Source organism: Dasypus novemcinctus, chromosome 15, assembly GCF_030445035.2.
Source record: "Dasypus novemcinctus isolate mDasNov1 chromosome 15, mDasNov1.1.hap2, whole genome shotgun sequence".
NCBI lineage: Eukaryota > Metazoa > Chordata > Mammalia > Cingulata > Dasypodidae > Dasypus > Dasypus novemcinctus.
Genome location: NC_080687.1, coordinates 9375223 through 9400437, shown reverse-complemented (window position 1 = coordinate 9400437; position 25215 = coordinate 9375223). Strand labels below are relative to the sequence as shown.

The window sequence follows — 25215 nt, the reverse complement described above, 5'->3', positions numbered from 1 at the left end:
AAAAAAAAAGAGTCTATGAGGAAAGCAGCTATAGATCCATTGGTTGAGTGCCTGTTTACCATGTACAAGGTCCCAGGTTCAATCCCTGGTGTTGCCTTTAAAAAACAAAAAAATCTTATCAGTTTCAGTTCCTGGAAGACTAGTGCATGACATCCATCATGCATGATGGCCTGAGTATGAGGTTATTTAGGGGGAAGTGATGAAAATGTTCTAAAGTCAGACAATGGTGATAGTTGCACAAGTCTGTAAATACACTTTAATTGGGTGAATTTTATGATACATAAATTATATCTCAATAAAGCTGTTAAAAAAATATATCTCCCCCAACTGCCATTAAAGGGGTCTGAAATGATTCCCATCTCAGGCCCATTTCCAAGGAAACTTGTGAATTTAAACTAGATGGAAGCATTACTTTATAAGAGAGCATAACCTTTTATTACGTGTGATTAATTCATTATATCATCCATTATCCTTTATTAAGGAAAAATGTCACAAGAGGCAGAGAGCAGTCTGCCACCGTGGAAGCACTGAGGACAGGCCCTCCAGTTCCGCCCAAGGCTGGCCTGGTCTGCGGCCTCCCGGAACACCAGCACTCTCCCATCAGAGAGCCCCTGAACCCCTCTCTCTCGTGAGCCCCCTCCGATGGTGGAGAGACCCACCTCTACCACAGGACTGAAGTGCTCCAAAAGCTAAGTCCCCTTCTTGCTTCCAGCCAAAGAGTCACTTGAAAGGCTTACTTTTAAAAATTACAGTCTCCTTCTCCCGAGAAAGCCTGCGGGAAGCCCCCGAACGCCGTGCCTGCCCCATAGAAGGGGTCTCAGGAAACGTCAGTTCCCTACAGTTGGCCAAGGTCTTCTCACTTGTTTGGGGTTTACTGGTGGCCTTTCTCGCTGCACGTGTGCGTGGGAGTCGGCAGCTCTGGGAACTGTGCTGTGAAGGGGTTTGGGATCGGAAGAGTGGAACGGAAGTGTGGGAGGGCAGGGAGTGGAGAGGACGAGCTGAGCGGCTGAGCAGCCTGGTCTTACTCCTGAGGACCCCCATAAAAACCTCAGCAAACACTCCCAGTGCCTTGAACCTATGCTTCCCTAGCCAGAGATTCTCCACCTGGGCCCCCTGAAAATCACTGGGGGTCTTTTGAAAAGACGGATGCCTCTGCCCCACACCAGTCCAACTAAATCAGCATCTGCAGGGCGGGGGCCTGGCGCTGGTGTTTTTCCAAAGGTCCCCAAGAATTTCTCCAGTGCAGGGATGGTTAAGATGAACCACAGTCCCTCCTTCCCTCCTCCTTCCATGTCCCCTGGCAAGTTTCTTTTGTAATAAGAAGTGCCTGAAGGTTCTGGTGACGTGTACCACGATCCAGTCACAAGGTCTAAGGAGTAATTACATCACAGTTCCAGTCTCCCGCCCCCACTGCAGTCATTCAGGAACAAATACGTTGACTTTCCCCCTCATATTGCCCATCTCTTTGTCCCAAGAAGACATTCCCTTCTGTGCTCACAGTCTAGTAAGATCTTGTCTTAGACAAGTAAGGGGAAGATTAAAATACCAGGCGAGGAGCTGATAAATGCCCCCGTAGGATCAAGCACTGGGTACTTTGAAAGCCCGGACTCCGTCTTGAGGGGTCTGTCACTTAACCATGTGAAAGGCAAGTGTGTGTGTGGGGGTGTCAGGAGGTGGGCCAAGACCCAGGACAAGCGGCCAGGTGGTCTCTGGGTGTGGAGGTGGCTGGAGCTCAGATGGCTGCTTGGAGTGGGGGCAGGATGGGCAGAGAGGAGTGTGGCAGGAGAGAGAACTGGAGACAAATCACCAAGGGCTTTATAATTTCGGCTAAAAGTTTGGACTGACTTAGTCCAAACTTCCAAGCAAGCGGTAGCCATTGAAAGCATTCAAACTAGGGAGTGTCATGATGCGATTTGTTTTTATAGAAGGCTCCCAAGAGCCCTCTGCACTTGTGTAGCACTGTCTGTATGTTTGGGTTCTTTGGCTACTTAGGGCATGACGTCTTGGACTCAGGTAATTTAAAAGCTCTAAGGGGATCCTAGAGATCATCAAATCCCATTTCTTTTTACAGATCAGGAAATAGGTCAGTTTAGTGGCAGACCAGGGCTGACTCCTTTTTTCCAATATCCCCTCCCACCAACAAAATTCTACAAAATAAAGAGATCTTTACTCATTCTATAACATAATAGATATTGAACCCACTTAAAATGTAAATTCTCTTTTATTTTTAAAATAAAGAGCAATATCAATATTATAAAAATTCTAGAAATTAGAGAATCCACTTTCACTTTTTGTGTGCGTGATGTCACAAATTTAAGGTATACATATTTTTTCTTTTAAACATTAAAATTCTTTTTTCTTTTGAAATTAAAAAAAAGTGTACATTTTTTACAAATGACTTGCATAAAGATCCTACTTTTCATTTTAAAGGCAGCTGACTATTCCACTAAGTGAATGTGTTATAGTTTACAGTCATTTTCTATCTGGAAAGCATAAAGATGGTTTGCAATTTTTCACTACGTATGCATATAAATCTTTCTGTATTTTTAATTAGGTTACAGTTCAGAACCAAATCAAAGTCTGTGGGCATTTCCATGGCATTTGAACTGCCCAGCCAAATTATCGTCTAAAAGATTTTCACCTGCTTACACTTCTACCCATGTATAAGAATACCAGCTTAACTACACTGCACCCCAGCCATTGTATGTATCTATAGCTACACCTACGTGTTTCTTACATATAGATATACCCTTGCAGAGAACAGCAGGTTTAGCCCCTCATCAACTCTTCTCATCTTCTCTAAGTGAAGATAAAATCCAAGTAAAAACAAGTGTTTGTTATGCAAGCTCAGCCTCAGCAACACACACACACACACACTCAGAGGCATGTACACATACCAACCAGACAGGAAACCCCCCATAGTTAGAAAATATGGAGCTGTTACTGCATATGCATACTAATTAATCAGGTGGGTTTTTTGGTTTAATAAGCACTTCACAATTGTTCATTTTGCATTTTGATGATTTCCATCAGATTGAACCTTTTTCTGTGCTTAGGGAACAAACAGTTTTGAAAATTGACCCTGAACAAGCAGAAATGGGGCAGCAGGTCCGGGACCTGTGTGGGACTGAGCCCAGGAGCCTGCCTGGCAGCCAGTGGGCCTCCCACATAGGGTGGGGGCAGGTCGTCCAGGCAGGGCATGGGTGGGGGACAGCACAACGTGGACATCTTTGGGAGATTGCTGGGGCGCTCTAGAGTAAACTCTTGGTTTTAGGGTTATTTTAGTATAAATACCAATATGTTGAACTTCAGAAATCATATTTGTAGTTATAAATTATTTATTGACATAATACAGCCCTTAGACTGTCCATCATTAATGGAGAAGAAGGCAACACCCGGTTTTGCAAAGGTTGGCAGCTCTGTTACTTATCTCTCACAGCTGCTTGTGCCTTGGGTCCCCAACTGCATACAAGTTTCTTAAGAGCCGGGGCAGGATTTGATTCATCTTTGTACCTCCAGGGCTTAAAATGGTGAATTGCATAAAAAAAAAAAAGTCAATAAATGCATTGGGTTAACAGTTGGCCTTTTAAAATCCCCTCCCCATTTTGTGATTCTGCCAAGTCAGGGGTCACCTTCTTAATGTTGTCTTCAGTCCCAGCCGTCTGTCTCCTTTACATAGAAATGATATTCAAGGTCTAGTTCAATTGACCTCCCACCCTGGGGCAATAGGCCTTACCACAAAGGAGGCAAATTTGATATCAAGGTAGGAGAATTTCATTTTGACAAAACAAAAGGAGCTGCATTTTAAAATGTTTTTAGCTATTTTTGCAAACATGAAGATGTACGTTGGGCTGGCTAAGAATGCATAGGTCGCGGGAGGAGGAACACTTGTGTTTGTCCCTTTCGCCTGCCCGCCGTGCCTTTCTTCCTGGCCCCGCTTTTGCACACAGTTTGGGGCCATGGAATCGCAGGCTGGAGCTGGGAGACCCTTAGCAATGATGTCATCTCCATCTTTTTTTTTTTTTTTTAACAAATGAGGAAATGGAAACTTCTTGAAAAGCCACATTTTCTCTGTAATTTTCAAATGTTCATGAGAATGAGTTTCCTCTAAGATGTTCCAAGAAACAAAAAGACAGATTGTTTCCTAGCGGCATTATGTAATAGTTGAATTATTAAATAATTTTATAAATCACGGCAAATATACTCAATGAGTATAGAGTTTATTGTCAGATTGGTACCATAAAACAAGCATTATGCCCTGTTTCATTGTCATGGGAAATCACTTAATCATAGAGTTATTCAACCAAAAAATGTTTTTAATGCCAAAACAAGTGAAACTCTATCCAGAATTTTTAAAAATCCCATATTAGCATTATATTCCCCTCGGTGTAGGCAAGAGAACTCTTCTTAACACTAATTTTTTCATGGGAACTATAAATTCTATTTCCTTTGTACTCCAATAACCTTTAGCACAGCCACGGCATATAGCTTTTTGACCAGGTTTTTTGATTGATTAATGAATTGATCCATAGTTCCTCCATAATGTCCAAATTGTGTTTTTCTATATTTACAGAGGGAGGTGGTGTCATGATCAAGAGGCATATTGTGCATTATATTAATTTTAATGAACGAAACAAGGAATCAAGGAGAGATTTTACCAAGCCCCCGCGCCCCCATTTGCTTTTGAAGGCTTCCCTTGTATCACGTTGGCAGGGAGGTCCCACAGGTGGAGGATGGCTGGAGCCAGAGAGTGCCCTCTGTAATCACTGATTCAGATCTTGAATCAGCCCTTGTTGGGCAACTGCCCACGTGGCTGGATTTCATGATTGTGGTTCCTAAACTGAATAATCCAGTTAGCATGCACTTCCTCCAGCATGCCAATTAGATACTTCAGAGAAGAGCCAGGATGGAGCTGGCTCACCATGTAAAGAACTGATGACCCTGTGTACCTGGGCAGCTAGTCTGGTGTGGCAGCAGCCTCATATCTGATTTCCAGCTCATCTTTTTTGGGGGTTCAGATGTGATTAATTTGTTACAATGACAACTTTTGACTTAATGGCACAGTTGAAGAAGGCCTGAAATGAACTTAAATTAGATAGATTAGAGTGAGAGAGAGAGAAAAATAATATATTGGTTAAGCGTGTAGGCTGCTGGATTTAAATCCTGCCTCTGTCATTTACTAGATGTGTAAACTTGGGTAAGCTACTCAATTTCCCCATCTATTAAAAAAAAAAAAAAGGAATAATAAAAGCAGAGAAGCACATACATTTAGAACATTTCATTAAAATATTTAAGTTTAAAATTTAGAACAGTTTCTAGCACATAATAAATTCTCAATAATAACTTATCATTATAACTATCATAATTAAATGAGGATGCAGTGATAAACTCTTGAAGTAGTCATGGTACAGATTTGTCTCATTATATTACTCTGTTAAGCTAAATTTTTCTTATATGCTCTTAACACTATTAAACCAACTTCTCTCGGAGCACTTGCTTTCAGTTACATGTTCACGCTCACCAGCGATCACTCCACACTGCAGGTTTTTGCTTATAGAGAACGGCATTCATGAAAAGGCTGGCCTCCCGGTCAAGAGAGCAAAGCAAATTGGGCTTAGGAATTAGAATCATCAATTGTGACCTCATGGCTACCCACTTCACAGAGAAAAGACAGCAAGCAAGAAATCCCACAGATTTCCACCGAGCCCCCTACCCGTTACCTTCCACACTTATTCTGACCTGCTGGTCCCTCTGGCTTCAGGGGCAGCCCTATTCCCTCCCTTCCAAGACTCCGCCCTCTCCCTGCCCGGGAGCCATCCCTTCCCTCAATAAACAGCCCTTCCCTCTCTCTTACACCTTTGACCTCTCCCTCTCCCGTGCTGACCATATAATATATTGTCCAAACAAGTTAGGGTGAAAGTGGACACTGCTAATAACTACTCCTGGACCACAGATAAGCTGGGACTGTCCCAGGTAAAGCAATCTATTCTCTTAGCATGACAATATACTCAAATCTCTCCCATCTTAAAAAAATAAAAGAAAGAAAGAAAAAGAAAAAAAGCAGGTTCTCTAATTTCTCAATGCTCTTATCCAACGCCTACCCTCTTTTACTCCTTTGAAGATCAGGAAGATGGGAGTCCATCCCATGGACCATCTAACTCTCACCCAGGGCTGTTGCACAGGTTATGCAGGTTGTACCCACAATTCCAGAAGGAGTCATTTACACTGTGATCCTTGTGAACAGTGCCTCCCAGAGCTGGGTGATGCACATTTACCAAGGCCACGCTTGGTAAATTCACTTCAACAGGGCGTTCATCCTTTTTGCCTTCCCTCACACTTCACCCAGACTCTCAAGCCAAGGTTCTTACTTGCCAAATACCGTGGACACATTTCAGACCTTGTCATCCTTGACCAGTTCTTTGACTCGGTGACACTGTTGGCCCCTGCCTCGCTCTTGGATGGGCCTTGGTGTCAGATTGCATGGGATTCGGATTGGATTCCAACTCTACCTCTCACTAGCATTGTGGGCAAGTTGACAATCTGAGTCAAATGTGAGCTCCTCAACCATGAGACATGAGACAGCTAACATCATAGGGTTGTTGTGAGATGGTGAGATGAAATCATTCGTGACCCACTTACCACGGTGCTTGAAGTATGTATATGGCATTCTAGAAATGCTCAGTCTTAGGTTTCTAGAAATGATACAGTTTTCTATCCTACCACCCTTTCCAGGTTTTCCAACCACCTCTTGCTCTGTCTGCATCTCCTTCACTAATTTCCATACCACATCTACCCCTTAAATGCTGATATTCTCCAGGGTGCTGGTCCTTGCCTTTTTCTTCTCCTCCCCTTCCTCTCCCCTCCCCTCTCCCTCTCTCCTCTCTTTGCATATCCTTCATTCCAGTGGCTTCAAATACTTCCCCAAATCTGATGATTTACAGTGTTGTATCTCCATCACGCACTGCTCTCCTGGGCTCCACACCCGTATATCCAAACTGCTCGTTAGACCTCTCTATTGGGAAGCCCCTGAAACCCCAAAGTCAACACATTCTAAACCAAAGCATCACAGGTTTCTCCACCAAACCTACTCCTCTGGTTGTACTGTATCAGCATTCTTCCAAGAGCCCATCCTTGACTTTTTCCCATTACCCATCCCCAATATACAAGTCCTATTGATTCTACCTTCTTAATTTTTTTTGAATCTGTCACCCATATTTGCATCCCCATTTCCACAACGTTAATTCATTTCTCGACAAGTTCTTCCCGAGATCACTTGCCACCCATGATGCCTCCCTCCTGCCTTCAGACTCAGAACCTCTTATAGAGTCTGAATAGTAGAGCTTCCCAAACACCAATCCAGGATGGAGTTTTCAGTGATCTGTGGAAAAATGTTGAAAATAATTCATGAGTTTTTCATAAAGCATTTTTTCCCCAATTTAGACATTTGCCTTTCATTTGGAAAGAATGTCTTTTCTGATTTTTTGATGCTAAAATAATTTCTTTTGTAATGGTTGGTAGTAAGTCTTTGTTGTTATATATTTTTTAAAGTCAGCATTCATATGTTCATCTCCAAAATTCCTTTGTCTCCTTTTTAAAAAAAAATTCTTTTAGGAGATACCAGGGACTGAACCCGGGACCTCGTGCATGAGAAGCAGGCACTCAACCACTGAGCTACACCCATTCTATTCCAAAATTTCTTTAAACTGTTTTATCAAATTGTATATTTTAAAAATGTACAGTTTATTGCACAATTATACCTCAATGATGTTTTATAAAAATAATTTTTTAGGTCATGGAATCTGAAAGCTTGTCAACATCTGCTCTACACAGTTTCCATATCTTTTTATTTATGCTTACATAATATTATAGTATCTGAGCATAAATTATGTTAAATTGTTATTTATACATCAATAATCAAGTAATCCCCAATAATAATTGTGGTGTTTTGGCACTTATGTAACCCAGAAAAACGTATTCTTAACTTTAATCCGTTCCTGTGATGCGAAGCCATGGTAAGTAGGCCTGTTTGATGAGGCTACTGCAGTTAAGGTGAGACCCCCTCCATCAGGAGGGGGCTTAATCCCATTATTGGGGTCTTTATAAGAAAATGAAATTCAGACAGAGAAAGAGAAGGCCAGAGGGCGCAGCCAGAAGCTGAACAACAACAGATCCCGGAAGAGAAGGGAGAGGCCAGGGGACACCCCATGTGGTTTGCCCTTTGACAAGCAAAGGACCATGGACCAGGGGACCAGCCCCAGAAACCACAGTCTTTGGGGAGAAAGCATCACCTTGATGATGCCTTGATTTGAACTTCCTTTTAACCTCAATACCATGAGCTAATAAATTTCCATTTTTTAACCCAATCCATTTAATGGTATTTCCTTGAGCAGCCCAGGAAACGAAAACAATAACCAAAGCTCAAATTGACTGTACACTTGTATGTGCCTGGTACAGGGATAAACCCTTTGCATGCATAAATCTTCACAACAAATTTATGAGGTAGGTTCTGTTATTATCCCCACTTTACAGCTGAAGAAACTGAGGCCCAGTAGGTCGCATATCTTAAGTGGAAGTTTGACTGACTCAAAGCCACTGATTGGTTTTAGCCGCTATGTCTTATTGGCCCCTTGCTTTAAAATCTGTCCATCACACCCCACAACCCACATACCTTAGCTTGGTCCCTCAGCATTGGGCCTCTGCACTCTCTTCCCAGCCTTTTTTTTTTTAAACCTCTCTTTACCTTTTAAAACCTGCTCCAGTCACACCAAAAAATCTCACAAGTCTAAGAACTCGGTAGGTCCTTTCAGGCGTCCCGGGCCTCTGCATGTGCAGCTGCCTTGGTCTGCGGGTACCTTTCTCCTGCTTCCTCCCCTGGTGAACTCTTCCTCATCCTCCAAAACCCAGTGTCCCCCAAGAGTGGTCCATGACCTTTGTCAGTCACAGTTTCAGCCTCAGAAGAAGCAAGGAGAAGACATTTGGGGCGGCTGGGGCCTCTGGCATTCCTCAACTGACAGCACTCTGGCAGGATTGTGCTCTGATTTTGGCCTTCCTTCACCTGCCCTGCGCAGACCCCTGAGTGGGTGCCCTGGGTGGGCTCAACCCTTAGGGAACTTATGTTTTAGGTGGGGAGGCAGTTAATAAGCCCAATAGGTAAGCAAATGAATAGACAAGGTAATCTTAGGTAGTCATAAATGCTACAGAGAAAATTATGGCATAATGGACGAAGAGTGACAGGTGTTGGGGGAGCAGCTTTAGGGTGGGTCTTTGGGGAAGGTCTTGGAAAAGATGACATTTGTGCTGAGACCTGAGTGGCCAGGAGCCAGCCAGGTGAGGAGTCAGGGACAGAGGGTTCCAGGTATTCATGAGTTAAAGGAAGGAGCACGCATGAGCATCTAGAACCCCAGCCTTGCCTCGTACACTGTTAGGGTCTGGCATATAGTAGCTGCTCAATAAATGCTCTGAATTGGGTTGTTAAATGAAGAAACTTAGGAAGTTTTGCAACTGGGCTCTGCATCTCTTAGGACTTTCTCAACATCCCCCTGGTTGGGGAAAAAACTGCTTTAGAAGATTCGTGGGACTGTCTTAGGGAAGCAAGGAAAATGTGGTTGGTGGGGAATTGTGATCTTCTCTACCTTGTAAACAAAGCTTGCCTCTGGCTTGGGTATGCCCAGTTCTGACAGTCAGTTTCAAAGTTCCATGGAGATTTGGAGATGAATTTCCTGTTATGTCTTTGTGCTTAGGCTTTTCATGAAACGTTCCTGTTTCTTTCCTACTTTTATGGTCTCTACTGTTACTTTTCCATTTCTGATCTTAAACCCAAGTGATACTAACACAGGCATAAAGGTACCTTGGTGAGATCAGCATCCCATGGAAGAGACAGTAACATGGCAACTTTGTTAATTTTGGGGGTACCTAAAGCACATTTCACAGCTCTGCCTTTTGTTTTGTTTTGTTTTTTATTAGAGGAATTCCTGTCTTGCCACCTTTAAAAAAAACTGAAGACCCAAACACTCAGATTTAGCTTGAAAATTAAAACACACATGATTTCTATACCAGCAATAAATTTGAGGACAAAGTTTATTTCCTATTCATAGGCAACCGAGCCTGAGGGAATGCCCTGAAATACTTTATTTTGTACCCACTTCAAGACTGCAGCAATTTGAACAGAGATAACTTGGCCACAAATGTGATACTAGGCTGATGATTTGCATAGTTAACCCTGGTCATTTTCATTATCGATTAGAATCTCCATAGACCATTCTGTTTTAGCAAAGTTTCAGGATTTAGCGAATCCCTAAGTTTAGCAAGGCGCCTGTAGGGGCTCAGAACACACCTCGTCCTGTGTCCTTCTGGGGCTACCAGAATACACGATGGACACAGAGGAGAGCGGGGCCAGTGTGCCCACACATGAAGTTACCAAAGTGTCAGCTGGCTGACCACGGGGTGCCATCCCCGGACCCGGGGCAGGGCGGCCTCCATTCCCTTGGGCTGCCCTGCTTCTCCCCTGAGGAGGCCAGGGCCAGGGCCGTGGCCCCTCGGTCTCTCCAAGAGCTCAACTCCTGTATTTGTGAAGTATGCCTGGGCTACTTAGTTAACTTGTCAAAGGAGAATTGCACCAACTACCAAGTCACGAAAATAATGAATTGCGGAGCTATTCCACTCCTGATTTTTCATACTGCAAAGTGTTGTTTTATTTTTCAGGAGGTACCAGGGATCGAACCCGGGACCTCATACATGCGAAGCAGGCGCTCAACTGCTGAGCCACGCCCGCTCCCCACCGCAAAGGTTTTTAATCAGGCAGCAGCATCGGGAAAAGGACATGGAATATTCCCCGTGCCCCTGACTAAACTGCCTGGACCTGATCACACAACTGCCGTTTTTGGAATGCAGAAGGTGAGAACAAGGGGAGGAAGGGGTGAGAGGAGAAAGGGAAGAAGGAGCGGCAGGAAAAGGGGAGCTGGATGGTGCCAATCTTCCCCAAGTAACCTCCATGTCTGAGGCTGACTTATTTCATGGGATCATTGTAACAACCGCAGGGTCACAGCCTGGTCTGTTAATTCTTAAGAGACGGGTAGGGGATGGTGAGAAAAGGGTCCAGGTGGCAGTTTGCACAAACTCACTCACGGCAGAGTTGAATGATATATGTATCCTCAAAAAAATACAATTTACAAAAATAATGGGGTGGGGGGTGGGGAATGGGTTATATGGGAACCTCTTATGTTTATGTTTTTTTAATGTAATGTTCTACGTGATCTATTAACTTATTAAAAAATGTGTTAAGTGGGAAAAAAACAAAAACAAACAAACAAAAAACCTCAGAAGAATGTCAGGGTCCCTCTCGGCTCACACATGTACCCATCTCTTCCCCAAAGAGGGACCCAGAAATAAATGATTGGTTTAATGAAAACTGGCCTTTGAGTTTCCTTTCTTTTAGAGATTAAGTTATCCATCAAATCCACTCTTGGGTTTGTCTCTTTCTGGAAAGATGGTCCCACCACTGGCAGAAATATCATTACAGACAGTCTGCCTGGTGGAAGAGCAGAAGAAATTGAAATCAAATTTTACCATTTATTTTAAAACTAATCATACCAGGGACATATATTAATATAAAGTGCTGGCAAACTTAAACACATCTTCCGAGACTATGAAATACTTGGGGCCTGAAGGGATCTCGTGACTTTTGACCCTTCTTTTTCTTGCAAACTCCATTCCATTAGGTTTATCTGAGTGGCCCAAAGCTCATTTTTTAAAAAGTATTCTAAAAAGTGCTTGTCAAATTTCAGATCCAAATTTTCATCCAGGCTGCACATCAAGCAAAACGAACACTGATTCTGCTGGAACCTGTGGTGCGCCTCCTGCCTTCCCCCAGCCCACGGTTCTACTGCGTGGCGATGAAATTACATACCGGTTTACTCAGAATAAGGTTTTTCTTCTGGATGATTGTAAAAATATTTAGGAGGAGGGTTTTGTGTTTGTTGGAGTTTTTTTTTCTCTCAAAGCCTTAAACTCCAATTACGTTAGCAGGTGTGTGCACGTGCCCTGTGCACGGGTGTGTCCTGTCTGGTTTCAGTTCCCAGGGTAAACCACATGCACGAGGATTCACGTTTACAGATTGCATCCGCAATCATTCTTATGGGGCCAAAGATGAAATGAAAATTCTTCAGGCTTCCACGGTGAGTGTGTGCTGGGACTCTCGAACAGCTGCTCGCGATCCCCGGGCTTGAGAGGTGGCGTGTGCTTGGGCTGGCTCTCCCGCCTCCCTGTATTTATAGCACCGTGGGTGTGTTTATTTTCCTTCTTGTAAAAACTTTTTGCCGACTGCAAGATGTGACGAAGCTTTTGTGTCCAGGATAGGGACGTCATATTTATGGAATGGATCAGTTGTCACGGGACGATTGGCCATGGATTCTTCAGCTAAAGAGCATGGCCTCGTTTCAGCCATTGCGTTTAGCTCAACTCATCCAACTGGCTGTGCGTTTTGAATTCACTTTAGCCACGTAGACAAGTAAAGGGAAAAATGGTCCTGGAAGGAGAGTGATGTTTTTAGTTTTTGGTCAGCTGACACATTCTAGTATCCGTAGAACCATGGAAACTTAAGAGTTGCAAATCTCGCCAAGGTTAATTCACAGGTTTCCAGCATGGGTTTCTTGATGCCAGGAATCTGAAGAGATGGGACTGGGGAAGAGAGAAATACTGGAGGTCATTCCAGCACTTTAAAAAGCTTGCTAGACATTGTATATTTATGACTAATGAGGCTGCTCAGGGAAATAAAATGTCACATTTCTTGGATTTGGACTGGAAATATGTGCATTGATGATCTCGGGGGGAAACTATTAATAAAAGCTTAATAAATGCAGTCCAGGAGATAAAAAATCTTTTGGAAAAACAGAGTACATTGAGCAATAAAAAAATTGATACACTTACTGTTTGCTGTTTTAGTTCGAACCTTTAGCACCCGCTATTAAAAGATACTCGTTAGGCATCTGGGCTAAAGCATGCACAAAAGAGAATATCCCTGCTCTTGTGGAGCTGAAATTCTAATATGGGGAGACGAAAAGATAAACAAGTAAGCAAACAAGCAAATAGCTAAAATACACATGGCAGTTTCCAGTTGTGTGAAGTGCTGTGAATAGGATTCAGGGAGATGGGCAAGGTGGCGAGAGGAGGGGCTACCTTAGATTAGGGTATCCGGGACGGCTTCCCTGAGGAGTCAGCTTGTGCTGACTCCTGGTGGCAAGAAGAAAAGCCTCCAAAAGAGTAGGGGAAAGAGTTTTCCAGGCAGAGGGACAGGCAAGTGCCAAGACCTTTAGATGGGAACAGGCTTGGTGGTTCCCAGAAACAGACAGAAGAGAATGGTGCCTTGAGCTTGCTATACCTGGGAAAGAAAGGTTGGCAGGGGCTGAAATCAGAATTCAGCAGTTCATGCAGGTCCCTGTATGTTTGGCAAAGGGTTCAGATGGATGCTAAAACAAGGGGAAGTCACGGAGGGCAGTCAGCACCTGACTTAGGTTTTACACCGATCACTCCGGCTGCCGCAAGGAGAATGGATTCTAGGGGGCCATGAGAAGAAGCTGGGAGATCTAATGATGACAGAGGAAGAGAAGAGGCTGGATTCTGGATATATTTTAAGGTAGAGCCACAGGGCCAGTCCAAAGCCCTCCGCCCATCCTCGCCGCAGTCCACGGCAGGTGGTCACAGAGGAGCCGGGGGCAGTATTACTGAGACTAATTACATTGAAATAGGAATGTTCCCAAGGAACTACAGCAGTGGGAATAAGGAATGCCTGTTTAAGCAGCATCGCTGCTTGGGGCGGCTGTACCCAGGAACATGACGCAGCCACACAAGCAGCTCTGTGCCTTTGCTTTTATCTCCTGAAGACCTTGATGTCTTCTTTCTACCCTCGGCCAAGAGTATGCTCCCCTCCCTGGTACTCTTCTCCCTGGTAGGTTATCATTGTGATTACACCATATACCAGGCCAGGCTTCTCGTGCAAGGTGTTGAACTCAGCTTCTCTCCCCAGTGACGACGATGCATAAGGAAGGGTGCATTCCGTCTGGGGGCATTGGTTATAGGTGGGCAGGTGACTCAGACCCCATGGTTTGTACAACTCTGTTCAACCTCCCAAGTCAGGTCTGATTCCCGCTGGGCTCCTGAAAATTCTGTATTCTCCATCCCACTCTGCCTCTGTTCCCACTCCAGGCCAGGCTGTGCCTCCTAACACCAAGGCGGTGCCTCTTCTAGTCCCTCGATTCTAATCCCAGTTCTGGCCCAGCTCCCACCTCTGATCCACTGGCCGAGCTCCCACTCTCTGATCCAAAGAGAGGTCTCTTCTGATGCCCAGCGTCTATTGAAATAAAAACTCAATCTCTTCGCTGGAACAGGCTGGGTGTGCTGCCCGCATTCCCTTTTAAGCTGTTGTTCACTAGGCTCAAAGCCATCTGGCTTCTCCTGGGGGAATAAAAGGAGTATCTCCTGTTTACCCATTAAAATGTAACCCTTAATGATCAGTGACAGCCATTTAACAGAGGTAGATGATGCCCCGCGTTCTGTGTCTGGACAGAAACCTGCCTGGGTCACCTTCTGGTCCACCCCTCTCTGGGCAACCAAATCGTGACTACAGCAGTCACTGGGACATGCCTGTTCATATAACAATTCCTAAAGGGCTTCTTTAGCTCTAACTCTAACCTCTGCAAAAATAGCAAAAGGATTTAAGAATGACCGAACGCAGAGAATGCGTAGAAACAACATAGATAAATCGATCATTTTTAAAACCTTACGTAAATTCATCAATACAAAAGTAAAACATTTTCATAAAGCAGGAAAAAAAATCTCTCATTCATAATCCAGCCCTAGCACTCACCCCCTCACAACCCCAATCTTAAAATTGGAGGCATCTTCTTTTAGTCTTGCTTTCTGTATTTCTTTTATACATTTGAGCTCATACTATAAATAACATTTGGAATCTTGTCTTTTCCCACTACTGTAAACACTTTAAGAGCCTCACAACTCTGTACAGATCATAGCTAGTGGCTGCGTGTTGTTCCAACATAAGGCTGTGTAAAACTTTATATACAGTATTACTATATATATTTCTATTCAGCATTTTTACCGAAGTTGGAACAGGTACAAATATGATTTTCATATTCTTTCTCTTGCCAAACCTAGAGTGAAATTGCCCAACATCAGGTACCATCAGGAAGAAAATAAGAAAAAGTAAAGTCTATAAATTGGATAAATAACTCTTAAAATGCCAAAGTTGAATGTTTTAAATGCTTTTTTAACTTTCTTCTTCTTCTTTTTGATAATTTAAGTTCAATCTAGCATCCTTCAGGCCCCAGACCTTTGGCCATTGACAAAGACACATATTTTGAATATGTGTATAGAAGAGCAAATATATTAATATATTTGGTAAAAAATGCTTCTACTTCTAAAAATATCCTTCAGGTAATGTGTTTTATCTTTTCAACTGAAGTGCCTTAAACTTCATTGAGTTGTTTGTTTTCTTCAAGGATTTCACAATATCCTTGAAGGAGTCAGAGTTGTCCTAGAATATTACAAAATTTAGGGTCTTGAAACTGCAATAGAAGTTATGTTCCTAGCATGTCTTACGTGACGGGGACATTTCTCTCATGTCTTAATGAAGCAACAATTTTGAGGAACCAACAGAGTAAAAAAATGCCACCGTTTGCCTATTTGATTCCAAAGTCTTTATTTTAATGGAATGCAATTCATTTAAAATTTCACTATAAGGCTGTTTTAGTTATTTCATTCTGGCGATGGAGGGGTTTATAATATATTCATAGAAATAATTAAATGCTCCTAACGGCTCTCTCATTCACGATGCCGGAAAGCGTCATTTTCCAAAGCTATGGAAGAGCAGAGCCCTCCTACTAGCTCTGCCTGAGCCCCTGCCATGCCTTCCTCTCCATTTCAAGCAGAAAAACGCATTTAGGTTTTGGGGAACCTGAAAGGGAAGTGCAAAGAGGTTGAGCTAAGCAGTCAGACTTGGAGCTTTGCTTTCTGAAAACGCATCCCCTTGAGGAACGTTCAGCTAAAGATCTTGAGAAAAATTGGGGTGGCTAGAGGGACAGAGCACTGGGGGCAGGGTGGGGTCTCCTAACGCCCGTGTTGCCTGGCCTAGAGGCCTGGACGCCTCCAGCACAGCGGTCTTTTTCCCTGGGGGAGATACTTTACATTTGCTCCGTCTTGGTGGCAGGAAGGAAACTTCTTTTTCTGCACATCCTGCCCCGACTCCCACCATCAGATTTCCTCCAATGTAGAAACCGTCTCAGCATTTTGTGAAGGTGAAAGAGCTCGGGAACAAAGGGCAGCGTTCACTGTGAAGGTCTGGCGGGGGCAAAGCCAGATTCTTTTCCTCCCTGGAGGATCGAATGGCAGCAACACAAGATGAAGCCTGTGCGTGAGGCGCACAGAGGAGCCACTAACAGGACACCGTCCCGCCCTTCTGGATAGGAAGGAGGGCTTGGTTTGAGTTTTACATGCTCCAGGGTAGAAACACATGTTCCTCCAACTACTTAGGTCCTTTTCCACCGTAATGGTTTTGTTTCCTAACCTCAGCTGCGGGGTTTCCCTGTTCTGCCCACGTACCTCCTTGTGCTGGCTTCGGGCACCCTGGAGGCTATCACTCTGGGCACAGGCTCATTTGGCGCTTCAGACTTTTCTTCAGTTAGGTGGAATATTAGGTCTTGGTTCGTTTGTTTTTGTAGGGTACAAGCTGCCAGACAGCTTGGTAAATTTAAAAAGAAAACCAAAGCTCTTCAAACTGCGACTTGTTATCCTGAGGCCCAGATCCTTCCAGCCCACCCCGATTTCAGCCCCGGCCCCGCCCCACGCCACCCCCGTATCTGACACTTCCATCCATGACTCCGAAGTCCTCTCCACCCGCTAGTCAGCTCTGCCCAAACACTCGTGTGACTGGAGCAAGCTGGTCTTGATTTTTTTATTTTTTAAACTTAAACTAAGCCCAAGAGCAGCCCACAGAGTAATACATAAAGGGACATGTTTTCAGCAAAGGGACAACCTGTTTTAAGCAAATTTGATGGGCTCAAGACCTGATGTATAAAACCCAGGCACTTGGAAGTGTTACTGGCTTTGTGAAAGAATCCTTTGCTTTGCAGAGGAGCGACTAGAGGGTTTGTTTGAAAGTTCGATAGCATTTAAAATAGTTTGGTTTACCTACGTTTAGTTTATACCTAGAGTTCTTTTATTCACTAAAGCCAGCAATGCCCCACAAATGGCCAAAAACCATTCACTAAACCCACTTGCTGGAGAAAGCCCGAAAGACAGAGGCTGTGGCAGCCGCTGTGGAGACCGGCGGGGTGGGCAGCAGTTTCTTAAAGATGAACCACCAGCAGGCGTCCATTCTACATGCACGAAACTTCCCCTCGGCGAAGAAGTGGAGGTTTTGTCAGTCGAGGAAGAGCTGTTTGGCAGGGGGAGATAATATAAATTGACAAATCTTAGATTTTGGCTGAGTTAACAAGGTTACTAAAGTAGATAAAGGTCAAGGGAGGGGCCAGTATAATGTAACAACTGTGAGTATTTGAAATAGTTCATGTTGTCCTTTTTTTTTTTTTCCTCGTGTTTTTGCTTGTTTGCTTTTTCAGGAGGCACCGGAAACCGAACCCAGGGCCTCCCGTGTGGGAGGCAGGAGCTCAACCACTTGAGCCACATCTGCTCCCCACCTTGTGCATCTCAAACTCATTTTCGTGGGAAAACATGAGGTGAATTAATGAAGAATTTGGAATGCTCAACAAACCTGTATTTCTGGAGACTACAGTTTAACCACACAGTTGAATTAAAAATAATAAATTAACATTTACTGAGCACCACACACCACAGCCAGATGCTACGTTGGTCATTTTCTATCTCATTTAAAACAAAGGCATAAATTGATGGACCCAACCATTCCAACCACGTTTAAAACTAAACTTTGTCTAAATCTAGAATGAGAAGCAAAATCTTACGTAAGACTAGAGTTTTCTTCCTAACGGGCAAGAACTTTACATTTGCAAAGCATGCTTTTGAACTCGTGGGTAATTAAATATTGACTACAGTGCATTTAAATTATTGCTTGTTTCACCAAAAAAGATTAGAAATACTCATTGCATACACATAATATGGCTTGGAAGTAAGATTAAAAGCGCCATTTCATTTCCACTTCTTTCCCTTTCATAGCCTTTTAGAGGAAGTATCTCTTTTTCTTCCTCTGTTGCATGCCAAAGGGTTTCGCTAGAGAAGAAAACCCCACGCTTTCTTGCAGGTGGCACGGAAGAGGGCTAGGGGTCTTTCCTCTGCAGTATCCGAGTGGCTTTCCTACTCCTACCCAAGTGAAAAGGGTACACATTAGACTTCTTTTCTTTTTAGCCAGTGCTGAAAGCCTCGAAACTGAAAATTCACGAAAACCTTCACTGGGATGAAGTTCTGGCCCCGACGATGGCCTCGAGTTGTTTCGAGAACATTCTGCCTGGTAGACGGGCTGCCGCCGCCCTCGTGGGCCCTTCCGGGCTCTCCACCCGCCATTCCTTACTCACCCGAGCTGTATTTTTAGGCGTGCAGGTTGCTATTTCAAGGACTGATGTATAGCATGACATCATTATTAATTATCTTCAATTGGCATTGTTCTCTAATTGTTTCCTCTGTTCTATGTCTCGGTCCTAGATGATATATTACCTCCCCTCCTCCCCCACGCCTAGGAGAGTGCTGCATGGCCAATAACCGGTGTCTTCCGGTTCTAAACTCTGCCTGGGTCTGGGGACTTAGATCTTAGGGACTTTCATTCTATCTTGGTGAGCTTAAGTAAAGGCTGAGGAGAACAAGCATGAACAATTACATAGTAGGGGGTATTTCTAAAAGTGAAAAGCAAAGGAGGGGGAAAGTAGCAAGATATTTCAATAGTTTTTTGTTTTTTTTCTTGTTTTTTAACTCATTTCCTGCCAGGAGCACATTGTTGAGTAAGATGGTGGGATGAAAGAGAGTGGGTGAAGGACGAGGAGGGAAAGATAAGGAGCACTGAAAAGAAATGCTCCTTGCCATGAGGTCATTTGCTTCCGGAATTTCCAAGGCCAGCCCTGCATTTCTAGGCATTGCTATCTTGAAGGAAGTTGATCTAAAGTTACATGTGTTTATAAACTGCTGCCTTGGGGTTGGGGACGCAGGCTTGAGTGACGTTACTTCTCCTGGATGTGCAGCCAGTCGAGGCTAAGGAAAACTGGATGTTTATTCAGGCGGTAGTTGATGACCTTGGTGGCCTCCTGTATTTCCTTATAATATGTTTCCTTCACTGTTCCCGTGAGATATCAGAAGAGAGAGAAAAGCCCATTCATATAAGCTACTGAAATAACAACAAACAATCACTGGTTCCCAAATAACTTACAGATTAGACTTTCATGGCTGGAGGGAGTAAGAAACATGGTATTGTGACAATTGGTGGTAGATCCCCAATTCCCAAATGGAAGGACATTGAGGGTCACAATTTTGCCAGAAGGACTGGAGTCCAGGGAATTGCCTGGAAGCTGTGTCCATCTGGAGCGCACTGACTTTGGGGTAGCTGAGGGCTAGCTGATGGAGATCATGGGGGAGGGGTAAGGCTCCACAACACGTACTGTTGGGTTGGACCTGGGCGTCCATTTCAAACACCATTTGCAATTTCTATAGTAGGAAAAACAAAAGAATACAATTTCTCGAAACCTGTAAGGTTTCAAACTGTTAACTTCTACATGTCCTCATAAACCAAGATCCATGTGTGCTATTTTGAACACCATCGGTATGGTTTTGCACCAGTAGGCAATATGTGGAAATCCTAATTGAATCTGACATGCTATGTATCCAAACTTGTAGTTGCTTGACAGTCTGCAGAACTATATTTCTTATAATCAAATGTCAAAAAGCCTCCCATCTCAAAATACCCACTGTAATTACCTGCCATGGAGGCCGTGGTGGCCATTGCTGGGTCTGATCACCCAGGCCCCTGTTAGAATGCAATATTGAAACAAGAACATGCATTATTTCTCACTCACAAGTAATAAATTTACCGATCAGCGCCCCTAGCCAGTTCCCTGAACGTTACTAAGGGAATGGAATATAGGATTGGCAAATCTGGGTAGAAGACAAGTGACTAGGAAAATTCCAGAATATGGGAGATGCATCAGAGAGCAGAGTGTTAAGAGGCTGACTTGTGGGAGAAGTACCATAAAAGAGGGTCCAGAAGATTAGAAACAAATTCATCTAGTCTCTATTTTGACTATGGCTAACTCTGCTTTTAGTGCATAGTTACGATTAAATTTGGCTGCCAGTAGCAGCGGTTTAAGCAAGAAAGATTGTTTCTCTCTAATGTTCTTTAAGTTCAGAGGTAGTTAGTTCTGAGCTAACTCCATAGTGTCCGGAGAACCCAAACTCTGAAAGTTTTTGTTTGTTTTGTTCTGTCACATGAATGGTTTCATGCTCTAGGTCATCTCATGGTTCAAGATAGCTGCTGGAGCTCCAGCCGTTCCATCTACATTCTCATCAACAGAAAGTTAGGAAAGAGAAAAGAAGGGCATGATGCCTCTCTTCCTTTTCCACTTACATCTCGCTGGCCAGAAGTTAGACAAATGTTCTTCGGCTTAACTGCAAAAGAGGTTGAAGATCATTATTTTGGGCAGTTGCATGCAGAGCTAAAATTGTGGGTTCTTTTACTATGAAAGAGGGGCAGAATGGATGCTAGGAAAGAGTATCTCTGCCCCAGGACTTCAGCCCCCATCGAGGCCAGTTCCACTGTTCACCCAGGCCTGCCCCAGCATCTCTAGCAATTGTGTAGCCAGCACGGGCCAGACGTCTATCTGCAGAAGGCACTTAAGAGCCTGTTCATTCTAGGGAGAATGAACCCTGCAGACAAGGTAAAAAAGAGCTTGGGCTGGGTGTTGTCGGGGTCCTCCCGGCCATTGCTCTGTCTGACCGCTCCATCTGTCATCCTGCCCAGCCTCCCACTGCGGCAAGCTCAAGCCCCGCGGACGGTGAGACACTGAGGCGTGGTGAACTCGAGAAAAACACCAAGGAGCTGGCGGACGGAACATTCTCTACTTTATTTGGCGCATGCAGCATTGCTCTGGTGCCCGGGGGCCAGAGGCGAGGGAGTCCTGTGTTAGCACAGTAACAGGCAGCACCCCAGATACAGGGCCACCCTCAGGGGATCCCACGGGAGGAGGAGAAGGTGGACCTGGTGGGAGCCTGAGAAAAGACCCGGCACCGCAGCTGCCTCTCCCGGTGGCCTAGGCTTTCTCACCAGCACGTGCAGGTGCCTGGGAATGCGCAGGACTTGGGGACAGGGAGGGGGACTTGGCTTCAGACTGGGATCCAACTTTAGCATTCGGGGCAGAAGAAAAACACTGGCTCCAAGCAGTTAACTTCCCCACGTCCCAATTTAAAGAGAAGCTCTTTATGTGTGTTTACGTTATTATTTGGGCAGAATTTAGAATATTCACTTTTCTTTACAACAGAAAATGTGTCTCATCTCTGCTTGAGAAAGCTGATGGTGGTCTAATTATACCCAACCGAGTATTAGCAGCAGGTGAGATATGAACTGGTTCTTTTTAAATTTTTTTTTAATTTAAAATTTTTTTATAACTCTGACAGATGTTAACATCAAAGCCTTGCTGGACTTTGTCACCACAAGCGTTACACATGCTGGCATTTCCCTCTTGGCTCTGTTTCTTCCTTTTATGAATAAAAAACTAAAAGAGGCTGAATTATTTCAAAGTCTTGGTCTAAAAAATTAGGACTGGCGTGGTAACATTAATTTATTTCCCCATTTGCCATGTCCCATTCTAAGATTTTGCAATTAGCAGCATAATTGGAAATTTAAAATACCATGGTCAATGTGACAGACTTAATGTCTTATATATATATAAACTTGGATGTTCTAATTCCAAAGCTTTAGTGCTTTATGACTGTGTTATTGCCTCTGAGAGGGTTTTGTCTTAATATATATGAACGTTTATAATAGCATGCCTACTGATGTCTACTTTACCAGTTCATAGTAACGAGTAAGCCCGCGAAGGATGAGATCAGCCTTTTGCAATACACACAACTGAAGGACTGTTGGTGATGTGGGCAATATCATTCAAGGTCAGTGGCTTTCTTCTGTTATCAGAGGGCAGGGTTTATTACTTCTGCTTCCGTAGGGAGCCTGCTTAGCGCAGGACACTGCCTTAGACATCGCATGTGTTAGACAGCAGAGGTCTCTGGGTATCCACCCTACCATCCATGGTAAGTTTTTTTTTTTTTAAATTAAAAAAATCCCGCCCCCCTGAGATGGCACCTTCATCTGTCTGTTTGTAGTTTCCTCTCACTGTTTGCACTTGTTGTCTGCTCCTTGTGTCTGCCCATTGCTGCTCGTTGTGTCTGCGTGTTGTGTCTGCTCATCTTCTTTAAGGGGCACTGGGTCCACACACTAACCTTTTTGTATCCACAGTCTGATAAGAGGAAGGTGAAATTTTCTCAACTTCTTTTGTAGCTAGGTGTGGTTGCAGTTCTGTCTAATGAGATTAAGAGGAAGCCTCCTAAAAGGATAAGGCACTGCTCTTCTTTCTGTCACCCAGGATGCAGATCTCAGACCATAAAATGGCAAACTAATGTTGGTGGAACAACACAAAAGGAACCTAGATTACAGAAACCAGGAGCCACCATTTTCGTCCTGAAGGTAGCCGCTGGTCGTGCACCTGAAATAGAAACGAAGTAAGCCACTATTAAGTAGGGTTTTCCTCAGTTAGGCACCCAGGAAGAATCCTAGCTGGTAGCCTGGGATTCAGGTCTTGGGGTGGTGGACATAAACCAGACATACCAAGGGCCAGGAATCTTACATTCTGGAAGTTGCAAGTCCAAATCAGTCCCTGGTCAAGTTTCAAGGGCAAGGGAGTATTAACCAACTTTATATTCTCTTCAGAGCCTGGCCCATGCTTGAGTAGGTACACAAAAATAGGTGTTGGATAAATAAAGGAACAAGTGAATGAATCAAACAGAGACGTTTTGTTTGGGTGGTAATGTGGATCATTTTTCCTGATTAAGCTAACAATGCACAAGGAAGACTTTACCCTAAAAGGAAGAGTAGCAAAAGAAAAAACATAAATGGGACTTGAACAAAATTAAAAACTTTCATGCATCAAAGAGCATTATCGAGAAAGTGAAAGGACAACCTAGAGAATGGGAGAAAATATTTGGAAATGATATATCTGATAAGGGTTTGATATTCAGAATATATAAAGAACTCCTGCAATTGAACAACAAAAAGACAAAGAATCCAATTAAATAATAGGCAAAGGACTTGATATTTCCCCAAAGATTAAACAAATGGCCAGTAAGACATGAAAAGATGCTCACATGATATCATTGAAGTCGCAATGAGATACCAGTTCACACCCACTAGAAGGGCTACTCAGAAAAATAAGGAAAATAACAAGTGTTGGGAGGATGTGGAGAAATAGGAGTGTTAGTACATGGTTGGTGGGCATGTGAAATGGTGGAGCGACTTGGGGAATACAGGTTGGTGGTTCTTCAGAAAGTTAAGTTTAGAGATACCATATGACCCAGCAAGTACACTTCTAGGTATATACCCCAAAGAATTGAACAGATATTTGCACATCAGTGCTCCAAGTGTAATTATTCACAATTGCCAAAAGGTGGAAGCAGCCCAACTGTCTATCAACAGATGAATAAATAGACAAAATGTAGTATATACATGCAACAGAATACTATTTGGCCATGAAAAGGAATGAAGTTCTAATACATGCTACAACATGGATGAAATTTGAAGACATCATGTTGAGTGCTGTAGCTGTTTGATATGGTTATGAATTCCAAAAATAGAGTTTGGATTTTGTTTGTAATCTGGTCTGTACCTGGGTGTAACTGAGTTATGATTAGGGCTTTGATTAGGCCACGTCATTAGGACGTTAAAAGGCATGGCAAAGGATAGAGTTGAAGGTTTTTGATGTTGGAGTTTTGATGTTGGAATTTGATGCTGAAGCCTTAAGCTGGAGCCCCAGGAAGTAAGCTCACAGAGGAAAGAGATGCAAACCCCAGAAAGAGAGGAAACCTGAGCCCAGGAAGAAGCAAGCACTGGGAAGGAAAGAACCTTGAACCCAGAGAGAAGCAAGACCCTGGAAGGGAGGTACCCAGGAAGCCTGAACCCTCACAAATATCGGCAGTCATTTTACTCCCACATGTGGAAGTAGACTTTGGTGAGGGAAGTAACTTATGCTTTATGGCCTGGTATCTGTAAGCTCCTACCCCAAATAAATATCCTTTATAAAAACCAACCAATTTCTGGTATTTTGCATCAGCACCCCTTTGGCTGACAATACAAGTGCAAGAAGACAGACAGACACAAAAGGACAAATATTGTATGATCTCACTTACATGAAATAATTATAATATGCAAATTCATAGAGCCAAAATTAGAATGGGGAGAATAGGGAATTAACTACTAATTGGCATGGAGTTTCTGTTTGGGGTGATGGGAAAGGTTTGGTAATGGATGGTGGTAATAGTGGCTCGAAACTGTGAATATGATTAACACCACTGAATTTATACTTGAAAGTGGTTAAAATAGGAAATTTTAGTTTGTATATGTTACCAGAATAAAAATAAAAATAAGACCCACAGAACTATATAATACAAAGCATGAACCCTAATATAGACTATGGGCTATAGTCAATAATACAATTATTATAATATTGTTTCATCAACTGTAACAAAGTTACGCACTCATGCAAAATGCTCATAATAGGGAAAACTGCACGCATGTCAGGCAGTATATTGATATTCTGTACTTTCTGTATGATTTTTCTGTAAACCTATGACTGGCTTAATATAAAAAAGTTAAACGCATGTGAAAACTTTCTTTGGGTACTTTAAAAGTTAATTTTAAATTAATAATGGATTAAAACTGATTATCTATAACCTACCAGGTATGTGCTGTGCAGCTATGTGTGCTCATTTAAAAACCATTTCTCATTTATGAGAAATGGAATATGATGAGGCACTCTTGAGCCTCACTTTGCCCAGTCTCACAGGTGGGGTTGGCTGGGGTGGCTGTAAGTCAGGTGAGAACAGTGACAATGTGCATCCTCATTACTCTAGTTTCTCTCGCTCTCCCTCCCGCAGCAAGTGTAGTCCAAGAACCCTCTCCCAGTATGGCTAATAAGAAAGATACCCATA

General features: G+C 43.4%; 1 long non-coding RNA gene across 1 annotated transcript; it reads left to right on the top strand.

The window, feature by feature from the left end:
* The first annotated feature begins 11953 nt into the window (after nucleotides 1-11953).
* LOC111760645 (uncharacterized) lies at nucleotides 11954-24959 on the top strand. The gene is made up of 2 exons (XR_011645787.1): nucleotides 11954-12173; nucleotides 17628-24959. It is a non-coding gene; the product is annotated as an uncharacterized lncRNA (long non-coding RNA).
* Nucleotides 24960-25215: the final 256 nt, after the last annotated feature.